Source organism: Scyliorhinus torazame, chromosome 2 (genome assembly GCF_047496885.1).
Source record: "Scyliorhinus torazame isolate Kashiwa2021f chromosome 2, sScyTor2.1, whole genome shotgun sequence".
NCBI lineage: Eukaryota > Metazoa > Chordata > Chondrichthyes > Carcharhiniformes > Scyliorhinidae > Scyliorhinus > Scyliorhinus torazame.
Window position 1 is genome coordinate 389,380,103 of NC_092708.1, and position 14,616 is coordinate 389,394,718.

Sequence of the window (14,616 nt, forward strand, 5' to 3'; positions counted from 1 at the left end):
CCCACGGGAGAAAAATAAACCCTCTGGTGTTTGGGTTAGGACAGCTAAATAAAAATGCCATTTATCAACATTTCTCTTCACTGGAAGGTTTTATAGTGCGCTGGAAACACAACACATGGTGTTTCGGCACTAGTTTCCGCAGCCAGTCTAGAAAACGTTGCCCTTCAGGTGAAAGATGGTGATTAGAGGCCAACATGCAGGCATAAACCCTAATAGTTTTCTGTATGTAATATATATTATATATCTTATATCTGAATACTCATTACAAATTCCTAAACCCACATTTATAACATGAACAACCCATGTAAACTCATACTATTGTGGCTCCAGTTTTATTAGGGTTTATTTACAGCCCGACCTGCTTACATTGGAAATTTTGATTATAAATGTGGATGTAAGGATATATATGACTGGGAAAGGTGCCAGATGCTAGATTTAGAAATTATTGAAATTGATCAACACCATCCTTGCAATCAGATAAGGCCTGGATTTTAAATCATTTTCCATTTGAAAAATAAACAGTATGAGGTGGGTAATAATCCTTCTGGAGCCCAGTTCAACTACTGTGAACAATTAGCAATACTCAGAATAACATGAGGACTGAGAGCTGTGAGCAGAGTCAACAAGACAGGCACTTGCATTACTAAAGATCCAGGGAGTAAGGATAAATAAGCTTTCTCACCTTCCTTCTATTGACTATTGTCCAATCCCAATGGTGCTGGTCACTCACTCTCAAGTAGCTATTTGTAACGATAAGTCCTCAGCCAATGAGAATCAGTATTATCCTGGTTAACCATGGGGAGGTTGCAGCAAAGTCTTGCCGTCAGTCAATGACTGCACACTCTTCTTTAACATTAGTTACTGAGGAGTGCTCAGAAGTGAGAATCTGGTCCATTTCCTTTCTGGCTGTAACATTCCACCCAAACAATGGGCGGGATTCTCCGACCCTCCGCGCCGAAATCGAGCTCTGGCAACCGGAGAATCGCCGGCAGTCGCGCTCGCACGGTCGACGTGGCGCCGATCGGGGGCTGTTGAAAGCGGCCCCCGCGGCAATACTCCGCGCTCGACGGGCCACGTGCCCGCCAAGTTCCACTGGCGTGGTTCACATGTTCGGTGTTCTGGCTGCGGGGGCCATCCTGGGGGGGGGGGGGGGGGGGGCTCTGACTCTGGCGAGTGGTGGGGTGGGGCTCCACGGTGGCCGGGCCCGCGATCGGTGGGCACGCTCATTCCGGGGGGGGCCTATGTTCCTCAGCACTGGGCCCCTGTAGGGCGCCGCCATGTTGTGCAGGGGCCGGCGCGAAGATGTCGGCCGTGCGGGCGTAACTGCACGGCCCAGCCAGCAGCAGGAGCTGCAGGACTCCGGGGCCCTGTTGGCCACCTTGAGGACGGAGAATCACCCTGGACTTTCTAGGAAAAAGTCCGGAGTGATTCCCGCCCGTTTTCTGGCGGATGTGGGGACTTAGTTCCCAGAAGAGAGAATCCCACCCAATAACCTTTTTAAATTTGAAATTTAGAGTACCCAATTCTTTTTATTTTCAATGAAGGGGCAATTTAGCATGGCCATTCCACCAACCCTGCACATCTTTTGCATTGTGGGGGTGAGATCCACGCAGACACGGGGAGAATGTGCAAACTCTACACGGACAGTGACCCGGAACCTGGATCGAACCCGGGTCCTGGGCGGCGTGAGGCAGTAGTGCTAACCAATGCTGCAAACAATAACTTGATCGAGATCTAACACAGTACAGGCCTCGTTCTGAAGCTGGGACATTCTTGAGCTGCTCACTAAATCCATTGGGGAAGCTCCCAGAATATTGAACCCTTCATAGAAAATGGCTGGAAGGCACAATGTATCCTGAAATACCTATTACCTCCATCACCAAGAACTAGTGTAGCAGTTGCATGGGAACATCACCACCTCCGTGTTGTTCTCTAAGTCACACACACCATCCTGACTTTGACAATGGGAGTTAAATTCCTGGAACTCCCTCTCCAATGACAATGCAGGAGCACCTTCACCACACAGGCTGGTGTGGCTCAAGGTAGTTGCTCACTAGCACTAGGGATGGGCAATAAATGTCAGCCATGCCAGTGATGCTCCCATCCCATCATTGATCTTTTAGAGGTCTGGAACTGGTTACTTCCCACATGGAACTGTCCTGTCCACTAGAACCCCCGCCACACCACTAAATCGTCACCGAATACATACCAAAAAGGTTGGCAGCATTTAATTAAAATTCTCCCCGACCAGCTTGAGTGGGGAGTCAAACACTGAATGACAGGCTGTTTGGTGACCTGCTGGAAAGAAAGTAAAGCTGTACAGGGGTAGTAGGGAAAGCGTAGTAGGGCACGACGAAAGCAGCAGACTGATGGGGTAGGCGAGGGAGACGGGGGTCAATCCTGAGGCACACACACAACCCGCTGAAGGGGGTTGAAGAAAGGCGGGCACAAGGCAGGCAGCTTTAGGGGGCAACATTCATCGCACAGCAGCTGATCACCGATAAACAAATGTTTAATAAGCTGAAGCAATACAGTCTGAATTACTCACATACAGTGAAGCCTGTAAGTCACGGAGATTTTAGAGAATGCGTCAGCTGTCTTTTTTCTCTGCAGGTGGCCTCATTATCCAAACGATCCTTTATGTCAAGAGAATTTCTATAGTCCAATGGGGAGTACAGAGATACCCACTCTAAACCTAGGTCAGGACCTTTCAAAAGCATTCCATTCCAGAGATGGAGCCATTTCTCTGCCACTGTGCATGCTGGGTAAAAAGTTCCCCATTGCACTAAAGTCATCTCCTTCGTATAAGGAGAAACGGGAATTTATAATGGGGAACAAAGAAATGGCTGACCAACTAAATACATACCTCACAAAGGGGGGCACAAATAACATTTCAGAAATGTTGGGGAAAACCGGGTTTAGTGAGAGGGAGGAACTGAAGGAGATCGGTATTGGTAGAGAAATGCTATTGGGGAAATTGATGGGATTGAAGGCCAATAAATCCCAGGGTCTGATAATCTCCATCCCAGAGTACTTAAAGAAGTGGCCCTAGAAATAGTGGGTGCATTGGTGGTCATCTACCAAGATTCTATAGATTCTGGAACAGTTCCTGCAGATTGGAGGGTAGCTAATGTAACCCCACTATTTAAAAAGGGACGAAGAGAGAAAACAGGGAATTATAGACCAGTCAGCCTGATGTTGGTGGTAGGGAAAATTCTATAATCAAAGATTCATATCAGAGCACTTGGAAAACAGTTGCAGGATCAGACAAAGTCAGCACGGATTTACAAAGGGGAATCTACTGGAATTCTTTGAAGATGTAACAAGTGGAGTTGATGAAGGGGAGCCAGTGGATGTGGTTTCTTTGGACTTTCAGAAAGCTTTGTAGTCCCACATAAGAGATTAATGTGTAAAATTAAAGCGTAGTGTATTGAGATGGATAGAAAACTGGTTGGCAGACAGGAAACAAAGAGGAGGGACAAACAGATCTTTTTCCAAATGGCAGGCAGTGACGAGTGGGGTACCGCAGGGATCGGTGCTGGGACCCAGCTATTCACAATATATATTAATGTTTTAGATGAGGGAACAAAATGTAATATCTTGAACTTCCGGGTGCGGCGATGACCAGCTGAGTCGCACGTTTCGGCAGCTCCCGGTGGAACGGACTTTTGGGCTCTTAATAAGAGCCCCAACGGCAATTTTAACGGCTAAAAGTACTGTGCGGTGAACCAGAAGGGAATCCCCCCTGGATACGGATGAAAAAAGGAGAGGAAGGTGGCCGGATTGCAGTGGATCCTTTAGAGCAGTGGCAAGGAAGGCAAGCAAAAACCAAGATGGCGTCGGAAGGTGGCAGTTTAATATGGGGCCCTGAGCAACACGAGTTTTTGAAACGCTGCGTGGAAGAACTCAAAAAGGAAATGAAGAAGGAGCTGTTGGCCCCGATATTACAGGCGATCAAAGGGCTAAAGGAGGAGCAAAAGACCCAGGAGCGGGAGCTTCGGGTCGTGAAGGCAAAGGCTGCCGAGAATGAGGACGACATACAGGGCCTGGTGGTGAAGACGGAGATGCACGAGGCACACCATAAACGATGTGTGGAAAGGCTGGAGGCGCTGGAGAACAACGCGAGGAGGAACAACCTAAGGATTCTTGGTCTTCCTGAAGGTGTGGAGGGAGCGGACGTCGGCGCATATGTGAGGACGATGCTGCACTCGTTAATGGGAGCGGAGGCCCAGGCGGGTCCGCTGGAGGTGGAGGGAGCATACCGAGTGATGGCGCGAGGACCGAGAGCAGGCGAAATGCCTAGAGCCATAGTGGTGAGATTCCTCCGTTTTAAGGATAGAGAGATGGTCCTTAGATGGGCAAAGAAAACTCGGAGCAGTAAGTGGGAGAACGCGGTGATCCGCGTATACCAAGACTGGAGTGCGGAGGTGGCGAGAAGGAGGGCGAGCTTTAATCGGGCCAAGGCGGTGCTTCACAAAAAGAAGATAAAATTCGGAATGCTGCAACCGGCAAGACTGTGGGTCACATATCAAGGGAGGCACCACTACTTTGAGACGGCGGATGAGGCGTGGACTTTTATCGTGGAAGAAAAATTGGAATGAGCGGGTTATTAAAAAAAAGAACGTTTGAAACAAAGTGGTGGGGCGAGTATGGGGGGGCGAAGAGGGGGGTAAAAAGGGGGGAAAGAGGAGTTTTATGTTATTAATCCTGCGATGTGGTAACTTTTCTCTCTTCCACAGGAGGTGGTGGGGGGAGGAAAGGAGGTGGAGGAGATGGGGCGTTGGCCATTGGGGGCGGGGCCAAGGGGGAAGCGCGGGCTCTGTTACCGCGCTATGATAATCATGGCGGGAATAGGGAAGCAGGAAGGAGGGGGCGTCGCACGGTGCGAGCCGAGGTCACGGGGGGAAGCCGAGGTCGGCCAGAGTTTGCTGACTTCTGGGAGCAACATGGGGGGTGTAACTACGCTACTGGGGGATCTAGCGGGGGGGTGTGGGAGGGGGGAATTATTGGGCTGCTGCTGCTGGGGAGAGGGGGGAGCTGGCATGGGGTGGGATGGGCGGGGGGGGGCACCGCCTGGGGGGGACACAGCTGCGTGGGAACCGGGTGAGGAGCTGGAAAAAGGGGATGGCTAATCGACAAGGGGGGGGGGGGGGTAAAAAGCCCCCCAACCCGGCTGATCACGTGGAATGTGAAAGGGCTGAACGGGCCGATAAAGAGGGCACAAGTACTCGCATACCTTAAGAAACTTAAGGCAGACGTGGTTATGTTACAGGAAACGCACTTGAAACTGATAGACCAGGTGAGACTACGCAAAGGTTGGGTGGGGCAGGTGTTCCATTCGGGGCTAGATGCGAAAAACAGGGGGGTGGCTATATTAGTGGGGAAGCGGATGTTTGAGGCAAAGACTATAGTGGCGGATAGCGAGGGCAGATACGTGATGGTGAGTGGCAAACTACAGGGGGAGACGGTGGTTTTGGTAAACGTATATGCCCCGAACTGGGATGATTCCAATTTTATGAGGCGTATGCTAGGACGCATCCCGGACCTAGAGGTGGGAAAGTTGGTAATGGGGGGAGATTTCAATACGGTGTTGGAACCAGGGCTGGACAGGTCGAGGTCCAGGACTGGAAGGAGGCCGGCAGCAGCCAAGGTGCTTAAAGATTTTATGGAGCAGATGGGAGGAGTAGACCCGTGGAGATTTAGCAGACCTAGGAGTAAGGAGTTTTCGTTTTTCTCCTATGTCCACAAAGTCTATTCGCGAATAGACTTTTTTGTTTTGGGAAGGGCGTTGATCCCGAAGGTGAGGGGAACGGAGTATACGGCCATAGCCATTTCGGATCACGCTCCACATTGGGTGGACTTGGAGATAGGGGAGGAAACAGGAGGGCGCCCACCCTGGAGAATGGACATGGGACTAATGGCAGATGAGGGGGTGTGTCTAAGGGTGAGGGGGTGCATTGAAAAGTACTTGGAACTCAATGATAATGGGGAGGTCCAGGTGGGAGTGGTCTGGGAGGCGCTGAAGGCGCGTTAGGGGGGAGCTGATATCAATAAGGGCACATAAAGGAAAGCAGGAGAGTAGGGAACGGGAGCGGGTGCTGCAAGAACTTCTGAGGGTGGACAGGCAATATGCGGAGGCACCGGAGGAGGGACTGTACAGGGAAAGGCAAAGGCTACACGTAGAATTCGACTTGCTGACAATGGGTACTGCAGAGGCACAGTGGAGGAAGGCACAGGGTGTACAGTACGAATATGGGGAGAAGGCGAGCAGGTTGCTGGCCCACCAATTGAGGAAAAGGGGGGCAAGCGAGGGAAATAGGGGGAGTGAGGGATGAGGAAGGAGATGGAGCGGGGAGCGGAGAGAGTGAATGGAGTGTTCAAGGCATTTTATAAAAAATTATACGAAGCTCAACCCCCGGATGGGAGGGAGAGAATGATGGGCTTTCTGGACCGGCTGGAATTACACTGAGTGCTGAATTTGGTGCATTTGAGTGCGATAGTGAGAGTTTGGTGACCGAGGGAGTTAGGTGAGGAGGGAGTAAGGTGCTCCTTTCATTTTGTTTCCGACATTTCCGCAAAGAGTGAGAAGAGAGCCAGGAGTTTACAGAAAGTGTAGCTGACTGGGAGCAGAGTCTGAGGGCGGAGATCTAGTTAGTCCACACAGCAGCTATATTCTGTAAGGTAAGAGGGGATGGAGGCTAGGCCAGTTACATGCTCCTCCTGTAGGATGTGGGTGGTGAGGGATAACACCGGTGTCCCCGCTGACTATACCTGCGGGAAGTGCACCCAACTCCAGCTCCTCAGAGACGGTGTTAGGGAACTGGAGCTGGAACTGGATGAACTTCGGATCATCCGGGAGGCAGAGGGGGTGATTGAGAAGAGTTACAGGGAGGTAACCACACCCAAGGCACAGGACAAGAATAGCTGGGTTACAGTCAGGGGGAAAAAAACAAACAGGCAGACAGTGCAGGGATCCCTCGTGGCCGTTCCCCTTCAAAACAAGTATACCGTTTTGGATGCTGTTGGGGGGGATGACCTACCGGGGGAAGGCCCTAGCGGCCAGGTCTCTAGCACTGAGTCTGGCTCTGGGGCTCAGAAGGGAAGGGGGGAGAATAGAAAAGCAATAGTTGTAGGAGATTCAATGGTTAGGGGAATAGATAGGAGATTCTGTGGTCGCGAGCGAGACTCCCGGAAGGTATGTTGCCTCCCGGGTGCCAGGGCCAGGGATGTCTCGGATCGTGTCTTCAGGATCCTTAAGGAGGAGGGTGAGCAGCCAGAAGTCGTGGTGCACATTGGTACCAACGACATAGGTAGGAAAAGGGGTGTGGAGGTAATAAACAAGTTTAGGGAGTTAGGCTGGAAGTTAAAAGCCAGGACAGACAGAGTTGTCATCTCTGGTTTGTTGCCAGTGCCACGTGATAGCGAAGCTAGGAATAGGGAGAGAGTGCAGTTGAACACGTGGCTGCAGGAATGGTGTAGGAGGGAGGGCTTCAGGTATTTGGATAATTGGAGCGCATTCTGGGGAAGGTGGGACCTGTACAAGCAGAACGGGTTGCATCTGAACCAGAGGGGCACCAATATCCTGGGAGGGAGGTTTTCTAGTACTCTTCGGGAGGGTTTAAACTAATTTGGCAGGGGAATGGGAACCGGATTTGTAGTCCAGCAACTAAGGTAGCCGATATTCAGGACGCCAAAGCGTGTAATGAGGCAGTGGGGAAGGGAACACTGACAAAGGAGAGTACTTGCAGGCACGGAGATGGGTTGAAGTGTGTATACTTCAATGCAAGAAGCATCAGGAATAAGGTGGGTGAACTTAAGGCATGGATCGGTACTTGGGACTACGATGTGGTGACCATCACGGAAACTTGGATAGAAGAGGGGCAGAAATGGTTGTTGGAGGTCCCTGGTTATAGATGTTTCAATAAGATTAGGGAGGGTGGTAAAAGAGGTGGGGGGGTGGCATTATTAATTAGAGATAGTATAACAGCTGCAGAAAGGCAGTTCGAGGAGTATCACCCTATTGAGGTAGTATGGGTTAAAGTCAGAAATAGGAAAGGAGCAGTCACCTTGTTAGGAGTTTTCTATAGGCCCCCCCAATAGTAGCAGAGATGTGGAGGAACAGATTGGGAAACAGATTTTGGAAAGGTGCAGAAGTCATAGGGTAGTAGTCATGGGCGACTTTAACTTCCCAAATATTGAGTGGAAACTCTTTAGATCAAATAGTTTGGATGGGGTGGTGTTTGTGCAGTGTGTCCAGGAAGCTTTTCTAACACAGTATGTGGATTGTCCGACCAGAGGAGGGGCAATATTGGATTTAGTACTGGGTAATGAGCCAGGGCAAGTGATAGATTTGTTAGTGGGGGAGCATTTTGGAGATAGTGACTACAATTCTGTGACTTTCACTTTAGTAATGGAGAGGGATAGGTACGTGCAACAGGGCAAGGTTTACAATTGGGGGAAGGGTAAATACGATGTTGTCAGACAAGAATTGATGTGCATAAGTTGGGAACATAGGCTGGCAGGGAAGGACACAAGTGAAATGTGGAACTTGTTCAAGGAACAGGTGCTACGTGTCCTTGATATGCATGTCCCTGTCAGGCAGGGAAGAGATGGTCGAGTGAGGGAACCATGGTTGACAAGAGAGGTTGAATGTCTTGTTAAGAGGAAAAAGGTGACTTATGTAAGGCTGAGGAAACAAGGTTCAGACAGGGCATTGGAGGGATACAAGATAGCCAGGAGGGAACTGAAGAAAGGGATTAGGAGAGCTAAGAGAGGGCATGAACAATCTTTGGCGGGTAGGATCAAGGAAAACCCCAAGGCCTTTTACACATATGTGAGAAATATGAGAATGACTAGAGCGAGGGTAGGTCCGATCAAGGACAGTAGCGGGAGATTGTGTATTGAGTCTGAAGAGATAGGAGAGGTCTTGAACGAGTACTTTTCTTCTGTATTTACAAATGAGAGGGGCGATATTGTTGGAGAGGACAGTGTGAAACAGATTGGTAAGCTCGAGGAAATACTTGTTAGGAAGGAAGATGTGTTGGGCATTTTGAAAAACTTGAGGATAGACAAGTCCCCCGGGCCTGACGGGATATATCCAAGGATTGTATGGGAAGCAAGAGATGAAATTGCAGAGCCGTTGGCAATGATCTTTTCGTCCTCACTGTCAACAGGGGTGGTACCAGGGGATTGGAGAGTGGCGAATGTCGTGCCCCTGTTCAAAAAAGGGACTAGGGATAACCCTGGGAATTACAGGCCAGTTAGTCTTACTTCGGTGGTAGGCAAAGTAATGGAAAGGGTACTGAAGGATAGGATTTCTGAGCATCTGGAAAGACACTGCTTGATTAGGGATAGTCAGCACGGATTTGTGAGGGGTAGGTCTTGCCTTACAAATCTTATTGAATTCTTTGAGGAGGTGACCAAGCATGTGGATGAAGGTAAAGCAGTGGATGTAGTGTACATGGATTTTAGTAAGGCATTTGATAAAGTTCCCCATGGTAGGCTTATGCAGAAAGTAAGGAGGCATGGGATAGTGGGAAATTTGGCCAGTTGGATAACAAACTGGCTAACCGATAGAAGTCAGAGAGTGGTGGTGGATGGCAAATATTCAGCCTGGATCCCAGTTACCAGTGGCGTACCGCAGGGATCAGTTCTGGGTCCTCTGCTGTTTGTGATTTTCATTAATGACTTGGATGAGGGAGTTGAAGGGTGGGTCAGTAAATTTGCAGACGATACGAAGATTAGTGGAGTTGTGGATAGTAAGGAGGGCTGTTGTCGGCTGCAAAGAGACATAGATAGGATGCAGAGCTGGGCTGAGAAGTGGCAGATGGAGTTTAACCCTGAAAAGTGTGAGGTTGTCCATTTTGGAAGGACAAATATGAATGCGGAATACAGGGTTAACGGTAGAGTTCTTGGCAATGTGGAGGAGCAGAGAGATCTTGGGGTCTATGTTCATACATCTTTGAAAGTTGCCACTCAAGTGGATAGAGCTGTGAAGAAGGCCTATGGTGTGCTCGCGTTCATTAACAGAGGGATTGAATTTAAGAGCCGTGAGGTGATGATGCAGCTGTACTAAACTTTGGTAAGGCCACATTTGGAGTATTGTGTACAGTTTTGGTCGCCTCATTTTAGGAAGGATGTGGAAGCTTTGGAAAAGGTGCAAAGAAGATTTACCAGGATGTTGCCTGGAATGGAGAGTAGGTCTTACGAGGAAAGGTTGAGGGTGCTAGGCCTTTTCTCATTAGAACGGAGAAGGATGAGGGGCGACTTGATAGAGGTTTATAAGATGATCAGGGGAATAGATAGAGTAGACAGTCAGAGACTTTTTCCCCGGGTGGAACAAACCATTACAAGGGGACATAAATTTAAGGTGAAAGATAATAGGAGGGATATCAGAGGTAGGTTCTTTACCCAGAGAGTAGTGGGGGCATGGAATGCACTGCCTGTGGAAGTAGTTGAGTCGGAAACATTAGGGACCTTCAAGCAGCTATTGGATAGGTACATGGATTACGGTAAAATGATATAGTGTAGATTTATTTGTTCTCAAGGGCAGCACGGTAGCATTGTGGATAGCACAATTGCTTCACAGCTCCAGGGTCCCAGGTTCGATTCCGGCTTGGGTCACTGTCTGTGCGGAGTCTGCACATCCTCCCCGTGTCTGCGTGGGTTTCCTCCAGGTGCTCCGGTTTCCTCCCACAGTCCAAAGATGTGCGGGTTAGGTGAATTGACCAATGATAAATTGCCCTTAATGTCCAAATTGCCCTTGGTGTTGGGTGGAGGTGTTGAGTTTGGGTAGGGTGCTCTTTCCAAGAGCCGGTGCAGACTCAAAGGGCCGAATGGCCTCCTTCTGCACTGTAAATTCAATGATAATCTATGATTAATCTAGGACAAAGGTTCGGCACAACATCGTGGGCCGAAGGGCCTGTTCTGTGCTGTATTTTGTATGTTCTATGTTCCCAAGGTGGAGGAGCAGGAAAGGGTGGGACTGGGAGCACAGATTGAAATAGAGGAAGTAGTGAAAGGAATTAGGAGCATGCAGGCAGGGAAGGCTCCGGGACCGGATGGATTCCCAGTTGAATTTTACAGGAAATATGTGGACTTGCTCGCCCCGCTACTGATGAGGACCTTTAATGAGGCAAAGGAAAGGGGACAGCTGCCCCCGACTATGTCTGAGGCAACGATATCGCTTCTCCTAAAGAAGGAAAAGGACCCGCTGCAATGCGGGTCCTGTAGACCTATTTCCCTCCTAAATGTAGACGCTAAGATTCTGGCCAAGGTAATGGCAATGAGGATAGAGGATTGTTTCCCGAGGGTGGTCCATGAGGACCAAACTGGGTTTGTGAAGGGGAGACAGCTGAATATGAATATACGGTGGCTGCTAGGGGTAATGATGATGCCCCCACCAGAGGGGGAAGCGGAGATAGTGGTGGCGATGGATGCAGAGAAAGCATTTGATAGAGTGGAGTGGGATTATCTGTGGGAGGTGCTGAGGAGATTTGGTTTTGGAGATGTGTATGTTGGATGGGTGCAGCTGTTGTATAGGGCCCCAGTGGCGAGTGTGGTCACGAATGGACGGGGATCTGCATACTTTCGGCTCCATAGAGGGACAAGGCAGGGATGCCCTCTGTCCCCATTATTGTTTGCACTGGCGATTGAGCCCCTGGCAATAGCATTGAGGGGTTCCAAGAAGTGGAGGGGAGTACTTAGAGGAGGAGAAGAACACCGGGTATCTCTGTATGCGGATGATTTGTTGTTATATGTAGCGGACCCGGCGGAGGGGATGCCAGAGATAATGCGGACACTTCGGGAGTTTGGAGAATTCTCAGGATATAAACTGAACATGGGGAAAAGTAAGTTGTTTGTGGTGCATCCAGGGGAGCAGAGCAGAGAAATAGAGGACTTTCCGCTGAGGAAGGTAACAAGGGACTTTCGTTACTTGGGGATCCAGATAGCCAAGAATTGGGGTACATTGCATAGGTTAAATTTAATGCGATTGGTGGAACAAATGGAGGAGGACTTCAAGAGATGGGACATGGTATCCCTGTCACTGGCAGGGAGGGTGCAGGCGGTTAAAATGGTAGTCCTCCCGAGATTCCTCTTTGTGTTTCAGTGCCTCCCGATGGTGATCACGAAGGCTTTTTTCAAAAGGATCGAAAAGAGTATCATGAGTTTTGTGTGGGCCGGGAAGACCCCGAGAGTGAGGAAGGGATTCTTACAGCGTAGTAGGGATGGGGGGGGGCTGGCACTACCGAGCCTAAGTGAGTACTACTGGGCCGCCAATATCTCAATGGTGAGTCAGTGGATGGGAGAAGAGGAGGGAGCGGCGTGGAAGAGATTGGAGAGGGCGTCCTGTAGGGGGACTAGCCTACAAGCTATGGTGACGGCCCCATTGCCGTTCTCACCGAAGAAATACACCACAAGCCCGGTGGTGGTGGCGACTTTGAAAATTTGGGGGCAGTGGAGATGGCATAGGGGAAAGACGGGAGCCTTGGTGGGGTCCCCGCTAAGAAATAACCATAGGTTTGCCCCGGGGAGAATGGATCGGGGATTTGGAATATGGCAAAGAGCAGGAATAATGCAACTGAAAGATCTGTTTGTGGATGGGAAGTTCGCAAGTCTGGGAGCGCTGACCGAGAAATATGGGTTGCCCCAAGGGAATGCATTCCGGTATATGCAACTGAGGGCTTTTGCGAGGCAACAGGTGAGGGAATTCCCGCAGCTCCCGACGCATGAAGTGCAGGATAGAGTGATCTCAAAGACATGGGTGGGGGACGGTAAGGTGTCAGATATATATAGGGAAATGAGGGACGAGGGGGAGATTATGGTAGATGAGTTGAAAGGGAAATGGGAAGAAGAGCTGGGGGAGGAGATTGAGGAGGGGCTGTGGGCGGATGCCCTAAGTAGGGTAAACTCATTGTCCTCGTGTGCCAGGCTAAGCCTGATTCAATTTAAGGTGTTACACAGGGCGCATATGACTGGAGCACGGCTCAGTAAATTTTTGGGGGTAGAGGATAGGTGTGCGAGATGCTCGAGAAGCCCAGCGAATCACACCCACATGTTCTGGTCATGTCCGGCACTACAGGGGTTCTGGGTGGGGGTGACAAAGGTGCTTTCGAAGGTGGTGGGGGTCCAGGTCGTACCAAGCTGGGGGTTGGCTATATTCGGGGTTGCAGAAGAGCCGGGAGTGCAGGAGGCGAAAGAGGCTGATGTTTTGGCCTTTGCGTCCCTAGTAGCCCGACGCAGGATACTGTTGATGTGGAAGGAAGCCAAGCCCCCGGGGGTGGAGACCTGGATAAATGACATGGCAGGGTTTATAAAGCTGGAACGGATTAAGTTCGTCCTAAGGGGATCGGTCAAGGGTTCACCAGGCGGTGGCAACCGTTCGTCGAATACCTCACAGAAAGATAGAGGGAATGGAAAAGAAGAAGGCAGCAGCAACAGCCCGGGGGGGGGGGGGGGGGGGGGACCAGAAGGACTCTCAGGGTTGTTAATATATATGTATAATATGTATAGGTCGTTGCTATAAATAATTGTATATTGGACTGTTAAATCATATTTTTGGAGAGTGTTTATCTGAGACAAGGCAGTTGCCATTTAGTTTTAGATTTTGTTATATATTATTTATTCTTTGTTTATAAAACAGGTCATTGTTATTTATACTGTTATATTATTGTGTAAAGGATACACAATGTACTGTGATGGTTGACCAAAAATTTTCAATAAAATATTTAATTAAAAAAAAAATGTAATATCTTCAAATTTGCAGGTGGCACAAATCTGGGTGGGAGGGTGAGCTGTGAGGAGGATGCAGAGATGCTTCAGTGTGATTTGGACAAGCTGAGAGTGTGAGCAAATGCATGGTTGATACAGTATGACCTCAATAAATGTGAGTTTATCTACTTTGGTCGCAAAAACGGGAAGGCAGATTATCATCTGAATGATCATAGGTTAGGAGAGGGGAATGTGTAATGAGTCCTGGGCGGCCTGGTACACGAGTTGCTGAAGGTAAGCATGCAGGTGAAGCAGCAAATGGTATGTTGGCTTTCATTGCGAGAGGATTCAACATTATGGATGTTTTGCTGCAACTATACAGGGCCTTGGTGAGGCCACGCCTGGAGTATTGTGTGCAGTTATAGTCTCCTTATCTGAGGAAGGGATGTTCTTTCTATAGAGGGAGTGCAGCGAAGGTTTACCAGACTTATTCCTGGGATGGCAGGACTGACACATGGAGAGATTGAGTCAGTTAGGGTGATATTCGCAGGAGTTCAGAAGAATGAGGGGGGGGACTCACAGAAACCAATAACAGGACTAGACAGGGGAGGTGCAAGAAGGATGTTCCCGATGGTGGGGGTGATCAAAACCAGGGGTCACGGTCTGAGGATACGAGGGGGGAGGAATCATTTAGGACTGAGATGAGGAGAAATGTCTTCACCCAAAGTGTGGTCGGCCTGTGGAATTCACTGACACAGAACGTAGTTGAGGCCAAAATACTGGGGCCAGGGTTCTCTCTCAAGTCAGCCTCGCTCCCATTGCCAGCTAGAAAGCAGATCTTGGCACTCAGCCAAATCTCCATTCACTGCAGAAAGACCTGAGAAGCCTCCCCCCCCAGCGTGAAGG

At 49.6% G+C, this 14,616-nt stretch overlaps 1 protein-coding gene across 3 annotated transcripts in view; it reads right to left on the reverse strand.

The window, feature by feature from the left end:
* The window catches only part of ccdc88c (coiled-coil domain containing 88C), a 312,840-nt gene that overhangs the window by 40,500 nt on the left and 257,724 nt on the right, over positions 1 to 14,616 (reverse strand). The window lies entirely within an intron of this gene.